General features: G+C 52.3%; 1 long non-coding RNA gene across 1 annotated transcript; it reads left to right on the top strand.

Annotated features, from left to right (window-relative positions):
• The first annotated feature begins 1,255 nt into the window (after nucleotides 1–1,255).
• On the top strand, nucleotides 1,256–10,786 carry LOC138986102 (uncharacterized). The gene is made up of 3 exons (XR_011462999.1): nucleotides 1,256–1,484; nucleotides 6,888–7,091; nucleotides 7,386–10,786. It is a non-coding gene; the product is annotated as an uncharacterized lncRNA (long non-coding RNA).
• The last annotated feature ends 908 nt before the right edge of the window (nucleotides 10,787–11,694 follow it).

Genomic DNA, 11,694 nt, shown 5'->3' with positions numbered 1-11,694 from the left:
TTACAACTTGACATGGCTGAGAAGACGTGGATGTTTATAACTGGTCACTAGACTGGGGATACTCTCAGAGCAGAGAGGGTGAACTGTTTATCTCTGTATCCTAGCAACCTGCACGGGCCTGGCCTAGCACAAGCATTCAACCAGAGTATATGGATGGAAGAATAGATGGATGCTCGGATGGAGAGATGTGTGGAAATAACATAACAGATGGGTGAATGGATGATTTGACTGGCAAATGGGTAATTTAATGGAGAGATGAGTGGAGCTTGGAAGGATGGGAGAAGAAGGAGCAGGTGAATTATACCAACGAACACAAAACTATTCAGCACTGACAAAGCATACTGAGTGCCCTCTCCACTCTCCATTTGGATGGCATCACTGACTCAATGGACACGCATTTGAGCAAGCTCCGGGAGATGGTGAGGGACAGGGAAACCTGGTGTGCTGCAGTCCATGGGGTCCCAAAGGGTCAGACTCGACTGAGCGACTGAACAGCAGCAGTAGCCAATGACTCAGGAAGCTTCCCTGCTCGCCTCCCTTACAACAACTTTTTGTTACAGGTTGAAAAAGACCTGGCAGGCCCTCTGGGCAAGGAACAGAAGAGTGTCCAGATGGGGTGGGAAAGGACCCCCACCCTTGGTGCTGAGCTCACATCCTGGAAACCTATGGCTGTGCTCTAGGAAGATGCAGGGCCTGCCCTGTCCCCTGAGATGAGCTAAGCAGGGAGTAGCCCACGCCTCCATCTTTCCATTAGCTAAGAACTCTTCCAAGCCTGGCCTCTCCCAGCTCCAAGTTCCACTGCCCAGGATAATTGGAGCTGGGGCCTGAGTCCAATGTTGCTTCAATCCCCAAACCAAAACCACACTGGCCAGAATAAGAGGATCCCTGGGGTCAGCATCTAGGAGGTATGGGGGCAGAAGAAACTGGACCAACATCTGGAGACAGCTGGAGACAGCTGGGCCACCATCAGGGGTGGGTTCTGAGAGCAATGGTCCTGAACTCCTAGCAGTGGGGGTGAGTCCTCTCCAGGAGTGCAGGGGCCCAAGAATGGGCTCGTTCTGAGGAGGGGCAATGGCACCAGCTTCTCTCTGGGTTTGACCCCACCCCTCACGTCCCCACTCACCCCCACAGCCTCACATCTGTGAGTAAGGCCCTGCCAAGTAAACAGCTGCAGCCCACACTCCAAGGCTCCCCAAACCCCAGCACTACCCACACCAGCCAAAGCCACATCCCATCCATCCCCCAGCATGGGACCCACGGGAGGGGATGCGCTCGTTAATCACAGGGAGACAGCTTCCGGGCAGCCTCGAAGACAGACCGAGGAGACCGGAGCTGGGAGGGAGCTCCCCACAAGTTCCCAGGGGAGGCCAGGGCTCCTGCTCCGACCCAGCACTGAGTCCATCAGCTAGTGGCTTGCCTTCCAGTGCCCTGGAATCTCTGAGAACAGCCGGTCCTGCTTGCGGCCCAGACATCAGGAGAGAAAGGTGGGTGTGTCTGTCCTCTGCCATCAGGCCTTCCTTCTTCCGTCCAGTGAGGCATCAGAGAAACCCTCTGAGGCCAGAGGGTTGGAATCTTGGTTCTTTGCTTGGCAATCGGCTGGTCGTGTGACCCTAGGTCTCAGGCTGTGCAAAATGAGGAAAGAGCTCCGACACTGCCTGTGTGCACAGCCTAGAATCAGTCATCATGCTGTGGGGAGGGCACATACAGAGGCCCATGCCCTCCATCCCTAGACCCACAGAAGAGCAAGTCAGCTGTGGTCGTTGGCCTGATCTGAGTCACTGGGCAGGCTTGGCAGTGGGAGGTGACCTACGCAGCCCCAGGGAGCAGGGCCTTGGAGAAAGCCATGGTAGAGAGAAGAGAGCCTGGAGCACAGGCAGGAATAAAGACACACATCTGCCAGGAGCTGGGCTTCCAGTCACCCTGCTCAGACCAAGCCCAGTCTCCCCTCATCCTCACTTTGCCTTTTGGTGTTGAGGGCTGTGGACTCCTCTTGGAACACTTGAGCCCCTCACAGCCCACAGGGATGCACCTCACTGTGATAGAAGCTCATAGACCATCAAAGCTGGAGATGCGCTGGCTGACCCCTGACCTCATCATGTGACCCTAGGCAAATCCCTGTTCCTCTCTGAGACCTGTCAGGGCACCCAGTGAAAAGAGAGCCTGGAGATTCCCTGTGCCTTTCCTCTAAGGTCACTAGCATTCCTGGGTCAGCCAGCAGAGAGGTGGCTGGGCTGAGTTGACCATCTGGGAGACCCAGCGATAGGCAACAGGAGGGAGACAGCCTGGGCAGCCAGGCAGGGCTAGTGGGCAGAGCATGGGGCACCCAGGGGGGTCAGAGCAGGACTCAGGCCCCTCCACAGGCAAGGGGAAGGGGAAAGAACAAGTGATGATTCAAGCAAATCTCTACTGAGTACATCCTGTGTACTAGCCATCATTCTGAGCCCACTGGTGCTCCCTCCTCGGTACTCCAAAGAGCCAGGTACACCACATCCCCCCACAGGGGAGGGCACTAAGGCCCAGAGAGGACAGGACGATATTCAAGGTCATGCAGCTTAAGTGGACACGTTGGAGCTAGAATCCAGATTTTCAAACTCGACAACAACACAGTTCCCTAGGGGTCGGGGCAAGACCCTAAGTCCAGACAGGAGACACCATCCCAAACCCTGACCATGAAATTAGACAAGGCCAGAGCTTTGATTCTTGAGGCACAAGAGGCCAGATCTCCACATTCTACCCAAGTCTGAAAGTGGAGTGAAAGTGTCAGTCGCTCAGCCATGTCTGACTCTTTGTGACTCCGTGGACTGTAGCCCACCAGGCTCCTCTGTCCGTGGAATTCTTCAGACAAGAATACTGGAGTGGGTTGCCATTCCTTTCTCCAGGGGATCGTCCCAATCGAACCCAGACCTCCGGCATTGCAGGCAGATTCTTTACTATCTGAGCCACAAGGGAAGGCCCCACCCAAGTGTGTGCTGTGCTGTGCTTAGCTTCTCAGTTGTGTTCAACTCTTTGAGACCCCATGGACTGTAGCCCGCCAGGCTCCTCTGTCCATGGGGATTCTCCAGGCGAAAATACTGGAGTGGGTTGCCATGCCCTTCTCCAGGGGATCTTCCCAACCCAAGTCTGGAGCTCCTTAATTTCCTCATCTCGTGGTCAGTTCAGGGAACAAGGTGCAATCAATCAAGGCTCATCCCCAGAGGGAACCCCAACTCTAGGGAATATACACTTGGAGGACACGCTAACATTATTGGCACACTACAGCGACAGAGGGCTCATGCCCTCTGAGCGCATCCCAACTCCATTCTTGGTCTGAGGCAGACATGGTGGAGATGGGTCACTGGGCTCCACTGGGAAATGGATGACATGATCTCCAGAGCCCCTCTCCTCTCCAGCCCTTTCCAGATCAGCATAGCTCCCAGACTGGAAACCGTCCCTCCTAAAGACCTAACCATTAACTACATACTGTCTGAAACAAGTGCTAGATCCCAGGGCTGCCTCTCCATTCCAGTCTGCCTTCTTGGAGAATCATCAGATCTCTAGAGTCCTTATTTCCCCAAACCTGGGCTGCTGCAGACTTCCACTCTGATTTCCCCCAAGAGGTTTGACTCAGCCTATGACCTTGAGCGAGTCCCTCCCACCTCCAGGCCCCAGTGTCCACACTTGTCAGATGGAAGAATAAGCTCAACATGGGGTTCCTTCTAACTGGCAGAGACTCTGGGATTGTCATCTTCCAGATGGGTGGAGGGAGGTGGGCAAGGCCAGCTGAGCCCCTGGGTGAGGCAGGAAATGGAGGAGCAGACCACGGATCCCGCCTGATGCCCATTTCATCAATGCCTGCTTTTGTCTGGAGCGCTCAGCAAGCAGGTGAGTTCATCTTCCATTAAGGACAATTATCTTCATTTGCATATGCTAAATGTGACATTTAAGGGAGAAGTTTCTCCCCACCCCAAACAGGATAAAAGTCCCAATGACAGGCAGGCAACCTGCGGTTTGGGGCAGAGGTGTAATTGGCTCTTATTAAGGGAAGATGTGGGGAGATACAGGTTTTGAAATGCAAATGACAGCATCCTTCCTTCCACTGGGGCTGAACTGGGAATGAGAGGGCCAGGCTGGTGTTCCGAGCTCTTGTCCTTCCACATCTGGGCAGGACAGGCCTCCTGACACAGTGCATAAGACAGATAGAAGGCAGGCTGAAGCAGGTGGCCAGACTAGCACATCCCCTCCCCAGTAGCCCATCCTTGCCTCAGCCTGCCCTGCCACACCAGCGCCCCTCCCTGCACACCAGCATCAAGCAGATTCTGCTCTCTAAACTGGAATCTTGACTCAGAGACCCCCACCGATAGCTTCATCTGTGGCTACTGCCAAATATCAGCTACAAAAAGGAGAACACCAAGAGGCCCTTAACTACCCCACCCACACTGGTCTTGGCTATTCTCTATACTTAAGAAGCCCTTTTTTCCCCACACCCCTGGCAAACTCTCAGCTCTGTCTCAAACCAGTTCAAAGGGCGCCTCATCTATGAAACCTGCCCCAGTGGCCCAGACTGGACTAACGATGGCCTCCTTCACCCCCAGCACTGGCTTTCCCACTGAGGCTGAAAGCCCAGGAAGCAGGTGTAATTCTCATCCATCTCTGGGTACAAATATCTGCTCGGAGCTGACTCCCCAAAGTAGCTCATAAGATTTGGTAGATGCAGGAAAGGAGGTAGGGCTGGCTGGATGTTCCTATGTCTCGATCCACGACTCTACCCTGCACTTGCCTGAGTGGTGATTTTCAGCACTTCCCATTCTACAGATGGGGAAAAGTGAGGCTTGGGGAGATAGAGACTCGATCTCCAACTCAAAGAGGGAATTTGGATAAGCAGGACCTGGAATACCATCCCTGACTAACCCCCTCAAGTGGGCTCACTGTTGCTTGACTTTGAAGACATCCACAGTGATGGGAGCCTGCCCTGTGGCCACTTTATCATGTGGTGCTCCCAGGTCCTAACACAGACCTGACCTCCTGGTCCTCCTCAGATCCAGCCACTGAGCCTGAAGTTGATCTTGATGATGTCGTCCCCTCTTTTACAGAGCACTGGCTCCCATCTGATTACTCTCAAAGCAAAGAAAGTTAAGTCAGCACCGCAGGATGATAACTGGAGATGCATGGATCCCCAGCGCTGAACTCTAAGACAGGAAACAGCTGTTCATGATCCTCCTTTTCTGTAGACATCCAGAGCTGTCTGCTCTGGGAAACCAGAGAAGCGGGGAAGAAGAGGAAGGGCTAGAAAGAGAGCAGAGGGGACCCTGCCAGGGGGATCCATTATGCCCCCAAAATCCTGACCCCCAGCCCCAAGCCTGCCTGACTCTACTGAATGATACCCGCTTCCACCAGCGCCTGTCCCTTCCCTGTCAGGTCAGGATTCAACTGAATTTTGCAGTTTGTGCTGCATGAGACCTCAGGCAAGTTTGGGACCTATCAGAGCCTTGGCTTCCTCCTCTGAGAGTGGGGATGGCAAGGTCGTTCCTCTGTTGGTTAAGCTAATCCACAAGAAAGCACGGAGCGGGTGGTAGGTGCTGAAAGATGCTCCGTCACCTTCCCTTTCCTGCCCTGGACCTTTAAGGTGAAAGCCCCCAGGGAACATAGAGGGCAGACCCACCTGCCTGAGGCTCCTCTCCTCCCCGCTCCCCAACACAGAGCTTCCCCATAAAGGGAGGTCAGCAAAATCACGGGGCACTGCTGCTCCCCAGACATTCGCCAGAGGCACGTTCCATCAAAAGCAGGTGTGTAGGATTCTCAGCAAGCCACATTAGGACAGGAACAGAGAAAGAACAGAGAGAAATCTGGGCCTGAGATTGACTCCAAGCTCCCCTGTCATCTGACTAGTCAGTGAAACCACAGAACGGAAGGGCCACACAGCAGTTCCCTCACGTGGCCACTTGTTAGAAACCCCTGAAAGCTCTAGCATCTCCCAGGACTCAGCAAGGACTCCCAGTGAAACCAGAATGCATGGAGGAAGAATCAGGTATCTGTGTGTTTAGGATCCATAGGTGGTTCCAGCATGACTTGAACTTTGAAAGCCATGGGACCACAGGACAAGATAGTAATTGTGAGCAGCTACCAAGACCTGACCACATTCAAAGTGCTTCCTTAGCCATCGCCCCATCTGATTGTCACCTGTTGGCTGAGGAACCACATTATTATACCCATTGTATGGAAGAGAAAAGTAAGGCCTTGGGTATTGCCCTGTCTCCTGAAATAGTCATTATTAAGGCTGAGACCAGAGCCCATTCTCCAAACCCTCAAAGTTGCATTCTTCCTACATTGGCTCAGCTATAGCACATGCTTGGAGATAGTCTCAAAGACAAGGATCCTGACTTCCAGGGGCTCCTGGGTTCTGGGGGGCATCCCATCCTTTCCTGGGAGGAGGTGCTGATGGTGGCAGGGAGAGCTGAGAAGGACTGTCCCTGAAGCAGTCAGGGAGCGCTTTGTAGGCTGGATGCAGGCCAGCACACTGGGCCAACTCATGCCTTGGCCCCAAGTAGGCCCTGGCTCGAACCCAGGAAGTTCTCCCATCTGACTTCATCCTGTGGTGTGTGGGGGTCTGTTCCGGGATGGTGGGGCCCAGACATGGGCTCTTTATCTGAGTCTTTCCTGACACCCCTCTGATAACAAAGAAGGCAGCTTAACAGGGAACAGAAGGTTTACTGGAGGATTTCAGCTTCTTCCTCTAGGTCTGTGTTGGAAACACGGATGTTCACATAAAGCCCAAGGCACCACTGGCAGGGAAACCAGAGGGGCCCACAGCAGCTTGGGGGCTGGCTTAGCGCCCATCCCCTCTCCTGGTCCTCAAAGACTGTCAGCAGCCGCTCATCCAGCCCACACCCTCCCTGGCCCATTCATTTCAGGGGACAGAGGAAGGGAAAGAAGACCAAGACAGCAGCCAAGTTGCACAGCACAGAACAGCGCTCTGCTTGCAAGTACCCAGCCCGGAGTTCAAACCCCAGCTCAGCCACATCTCTTGCTGTGTGATCTTGGACAAACCGCCTACCTTCCCAAGCCTCGGAACTCTCATTTATAAAACCAGCAGCAATCAGGATCCTCATTTCCAGGTATTTGTGAGACTAGGATGAAAGAACACCCATGGTGGCTGCAGGATCCCAGTGTATTATTTTACTTTTCATTGCCTCGACTAACCCATCTTTAAAATGGGAATAATAATGCCTATTCATAGAGATGGAGTGAGGATTAAATCCATTAAATGAGTTAATCCACATAAAAAGCTTGTAAGAATGTCTGGCCCATCCCAAGCACAGAGTGACTGTTCCTTATTACGGCTTGCCTAGCATGGGCCTTGGCACACAGTAGTTCCTTAAGAAACATCTGCTTCCTTCCTCCCCTTCCAGATACTTTCCGGATGTGGCCGAGTGCAGCCAGCTGCCTTTCTCTGATGCCTAGTGACTGGCTCGGAGCCAACTCCTTAAAAAATTGGAAACGTTGCCCACTTTCTCTTCTCCCTTTTCATAAAGCAATCGCAGAACAGAGGCAGTGACCTTGGACAACCTTGTACTGCAATGTTTTCCAAAAGGCAAAACACTATAAATCACAGCGGGAGGGCTGGGCACACCACCCACGCCCCACCTCCCTCCTGTGGCCAGAGCCCACCTGAGCAGGGCTGGCCTGTGGATCCCTGTACTTTTTTTTTATATATGTAGGATGTCCCCCAGGGCAGAGGAAGCAGGTGGGTGGGGGTAGGTGCCCTGGAACGATGAAGAACCACGGAGACTTCCAAACTCAAGAAACACTTACTAAGCACTGTCCCTATGCCAGGAACCAGGCTGAGCATGCTGAAGCATTTCCTCTGATTCAAGTGCAGCCTTGAGGGGACCGGTGCCCAGTGTTTCTGGAGGGGAGGTCAAGGGTCAGAGACCTCAGTGACTGCCAAGTGACCTTGGAGAAGCAGAAGAAAGGGAACACAAACCCATGACCTGTGACACTGTGTCCCCATTCTGTCCTTAGCATGCCATGCCCTTAAATAGTGGAGAGAAGTTCCTGCAGAGAAGGGGTCAGGTTCAGTGACTGAGCCGGGCCCAGTGGAACCACTGAAAGCAGATTTGAGGTCTGGATAAGCACAGAGGCTAACAGTCCAAGCAGTCAGGAGATGAAAAGTGCTGCCTTAGGGCCAACAAGCTCCCAGTCTCCTGAGGCTGAAGAGGACTTTTCAAGATCCAGCCAAGAAACGACCAAGATCCCTTCCCACTGGGTGTCTATAGCGCCGTGAAATTTACTCATTCAACAGCTGTTCCTTGAGCATGCTCTCAGCTCTGGCACAGGCTCTGGACTCGGGATGGATGAGAAAGGAAGTTCCCTTTGTCTTGGAGCTTACATTCTAGTTGGGGTATGGGAGGACCACAAAACAAGAGCCCAGGAGAAGCAAAGTAGGGTAATGGGGGGTAGGGGGTGGCGGGCAATGCCAGGCCTCCCATCAGGGAAGTTCTCTTTGAGCAGCCTGCTTGACCCAGGTGAAAAGGACAGGCCACACCAACACCCAAGGGAAGGGAATTCCAGACAGCAGGGATACCACGCAGAGGCCAAGAGGTGGGACCAGGGACGCGGAAGGAGAGATGGGGCCAAGGCACAGTCAGGCTGGAAGGGCAGGGGAGGAGTGCAGGGCCAGGCCACAGCAGCCATCATCATTCACACCAGGATCCAGGTCCCACCGGGCAGCACCATGCTCTCCTTCTGACAGCTATGTGGAGAAAGGAGCATAGGGCTGCAGAAACAGGCTCTCAAAGACCAATTCGGAGGCCAGTTCAGTCATCTGGCAGACAGAAGATGAGGATGGTGACAGTGGAGGTGGGGAGACATGGATGTTTGACGTCCAGGTGGAGTTGACAGAGTTGGTTGTTAGCAAGGAGAGGAATACAAGGAATCAAGAGAGACTCACAGCACTGTGGGGCAATTCGGAGACTGGCCAGGGGAGAAATCAAGAACCAATGTAACCACGATCCTTCTGGATGGGGTACCCAATGAGGGTCTGCCCAGCCACCTGGGGTTAGTAAATGCCCTCCCCAAGTCCAGGAGAGGTGTGGGATTTAAGGCCAGCTCCCCTCAAAGATCTCATTCACTCATCCATCCATTCATCTATCCATCCACCCATCCATCCATTCATTCATTCCCTAGCTCATTCATTCATTTGTCATTCAACAGTTCTGGAGGAGAGATCTAGAAAAGGAAGCCCCCTACCCAGTGCTGAGCACACTCAGAGCAGGCAGGTTTGACCAGGACCACCTGTGAGTCCAGACCACCTTACAGTACATCAAGGCTGTATATTGTCACCTTGCTTATTTAACTTATATGCAGAGTACATCATGCGAAATGCCAGACTGGATGAAGCACAAGCTGGAATCAAGATTTCCTAGAGAAATATCGATAACCTCAGATACACAGATGACACCACCCTTATGGCAGAAAGTGAAGAGGAACTAGATGAAGAGCCTCTTGATGAAGGTGAAAGAAAAGAGTGAAAAAGCTGGCTTAAAATTCAACACTCAAAAAACAAAGAACATGATATCCGGTCTCATCACTTCATGGCAAAGAGATGGGGAAACAATGGAAGCAGTCACAGACTTTATTTTCTTGGACTCCAAAATCACTGCAGAGGGTGACTGCAACCATGAAATTAAAAGAAGCTTGCTCCTTGGAAGAAAAGCTATGACAAACCTAGATAGCATATTAAAAAGCAGAGACATTACTTTGCCAACAAAGGTCCATATAGTCAAAGCTATGGTTTTTCTAGTAATCATGTATGGATGTGAGAGTTGGACCATAAAGAAAGCTGAGCTCCGAAGAATTGATGCTTTTGAAATGTGGTGTTAGAGAAGACTCGAGATCCCTTGGACTGCAAGGAGATCCAACCAGTCAATCCTAAAGGAAATCAGTCTTGGGTGTTCATTGGAAGGACTGATGCTGAAGCTGAAACTCCAATACTTGGGCCACTTGATGCGAAGGGCTGACTCATTGGAAAAGAACTTGATGCTGGGAAAGACTGAAGGTAGGAGGAGAAGGGGACGGCAGAGGATGAGATGGTTGGATGGCACCACGGACTCAATGGACGAGTTTGAGCAAACTCCGGGAGTTGGTGACAGACAGGGAAGCCTGGCATGCTGCAGTCCATGGGGTCACAAATATTCGGACATGACTGAGTGACTGAACTGAACTGAACTGAACCTGTGAGGCAGGGTCTGCAGTGCTCTTGCCCAATGCCATCAGTGAATGTATCCCAGAAAAAGAAACCAAAGGGGCTAGGCCAGCAATGCCCCATGGCTGAGCCAGTGGGGAGGGTTGTCCATAGGAAACCAGGACAGGAACTCCCAGCTGGCTGTGTCACCTCAGGCCAGTAGGTGGCCAAGGTATGACTGCTGTTCCCATAAAGAGGCTGCCTGGTTCCATCCAAAACTCTTCTAAGAGCTGGACGTGTAGGCCACCCCCTGACCCTGTACAGCGAATCAAAGGAAAGGACATGTGGGACAGTTGCCCTCTGCTGTCCCCTCCCCTCCTGCTCAGGACCTGCTCACCAGAGACAGTCAGTAGCACACGGCTGGCAGGAACAGCATGGAGCCTGGAGAACATAGAGGTGACTCCATGGAGTCAGATAAACAAGGGCTCCTTGCCTGGCTTTACCATTTACTTGGGGGCATGACAGCAAAAAAGTTGCCCGTGTATTTATTCATTTAGCATCACTTTTCTCACCCATGACGTGGGGATAGTAACTGACTGTCTCATAAAGTTATCACAGAGATTAAATACTCTTGGCTCATTTCAACTTTCCCTTCAGTCATGGCATCTCAGAAGCTCTTTCTGGCTCCCTGGACTGGAGTGAGTCCTCTGCTAGGTCATCCCATTTTCATATTTGTCACACTGTGTGGTAACTAATAAGCCCAGGCACATCTCCTACTCTAACCACTGGGTCCACAATCACATCCTCAGAGCCTGACACCATGTTGAGCATGGCACTGTTGCTCAGTAAACTGCTGAATGAATGAATAGATTAATGAGCAAGAAGATGGAAGAAGGGGTGGGTGGAAGGATGGAAGCATGAATGAACCAATGGGTAGATGAATGAGTGAATGCATGGATGGATGAGTGAGGGAATGATGGATAGATGAGTGAGTGGATGGATGGATGGGTGAGTGGATGGATGGATGGGTGGACAGATGGATGAGTGAATGAATGGATGGATAGGAGGATGAATGAATGAGTTAGTGAGTGAGTGAGAATTGGCCTCCTCAGTCTTAGCCAATCTTCAAATCTCTGGAAAGATGTCTCTTGGGGTCTTGTCCACCTGCAAGGCACTGGGACTGGGCTGGGACTGAGCAAGAACCCTAGCTTGGACCCAATCTTCACTGATCAGGTGGGACTTTGTGTAATTCTACGGTTGATCAGGAAGCCAGCCTCAGGTTCTAAGCTAGAAAAAAGTTTATCCCTGAGAAACCCTCTCCACCCCTGAGCATATCCCCCAGTCAAACCTGAGCCTAGAGGCAGCTCTAACTAGACAGAAGTCTGGGACACTGGAAAGCAGCCTTCCCGCTTTACAGATGGAAGACTTGGAGCCAGGGAGGGCGGGAGCTCCCCTGAGACCACAGGCCAGCCCTTGCAGTGGCCAGTATGACATGTGGGGACTTCTGACTCCTGGGCCCTGTTGGTGTGCACGGG

This window comes from Bos mutus, chromosome 28 (genome assembly GCF_027580195.1).
Source record: "Bos mutus isolate GX-2022 chromosome 28, NWIPB_WYAK_1.1, whole genome shotgun sequence".
In the NCBI taxonomy this organism is placed as follows: Eukaryota; Metazoa; Chordata; class Mammalia; order Artiodactyla; family Bovidae; genus Bos; species Bos mutus.
The sequence above is the reverse complement of the archived record's forward strand: the minus strand, read 5'-3'. Positions and strand labels throughout refer to the sequence as shown.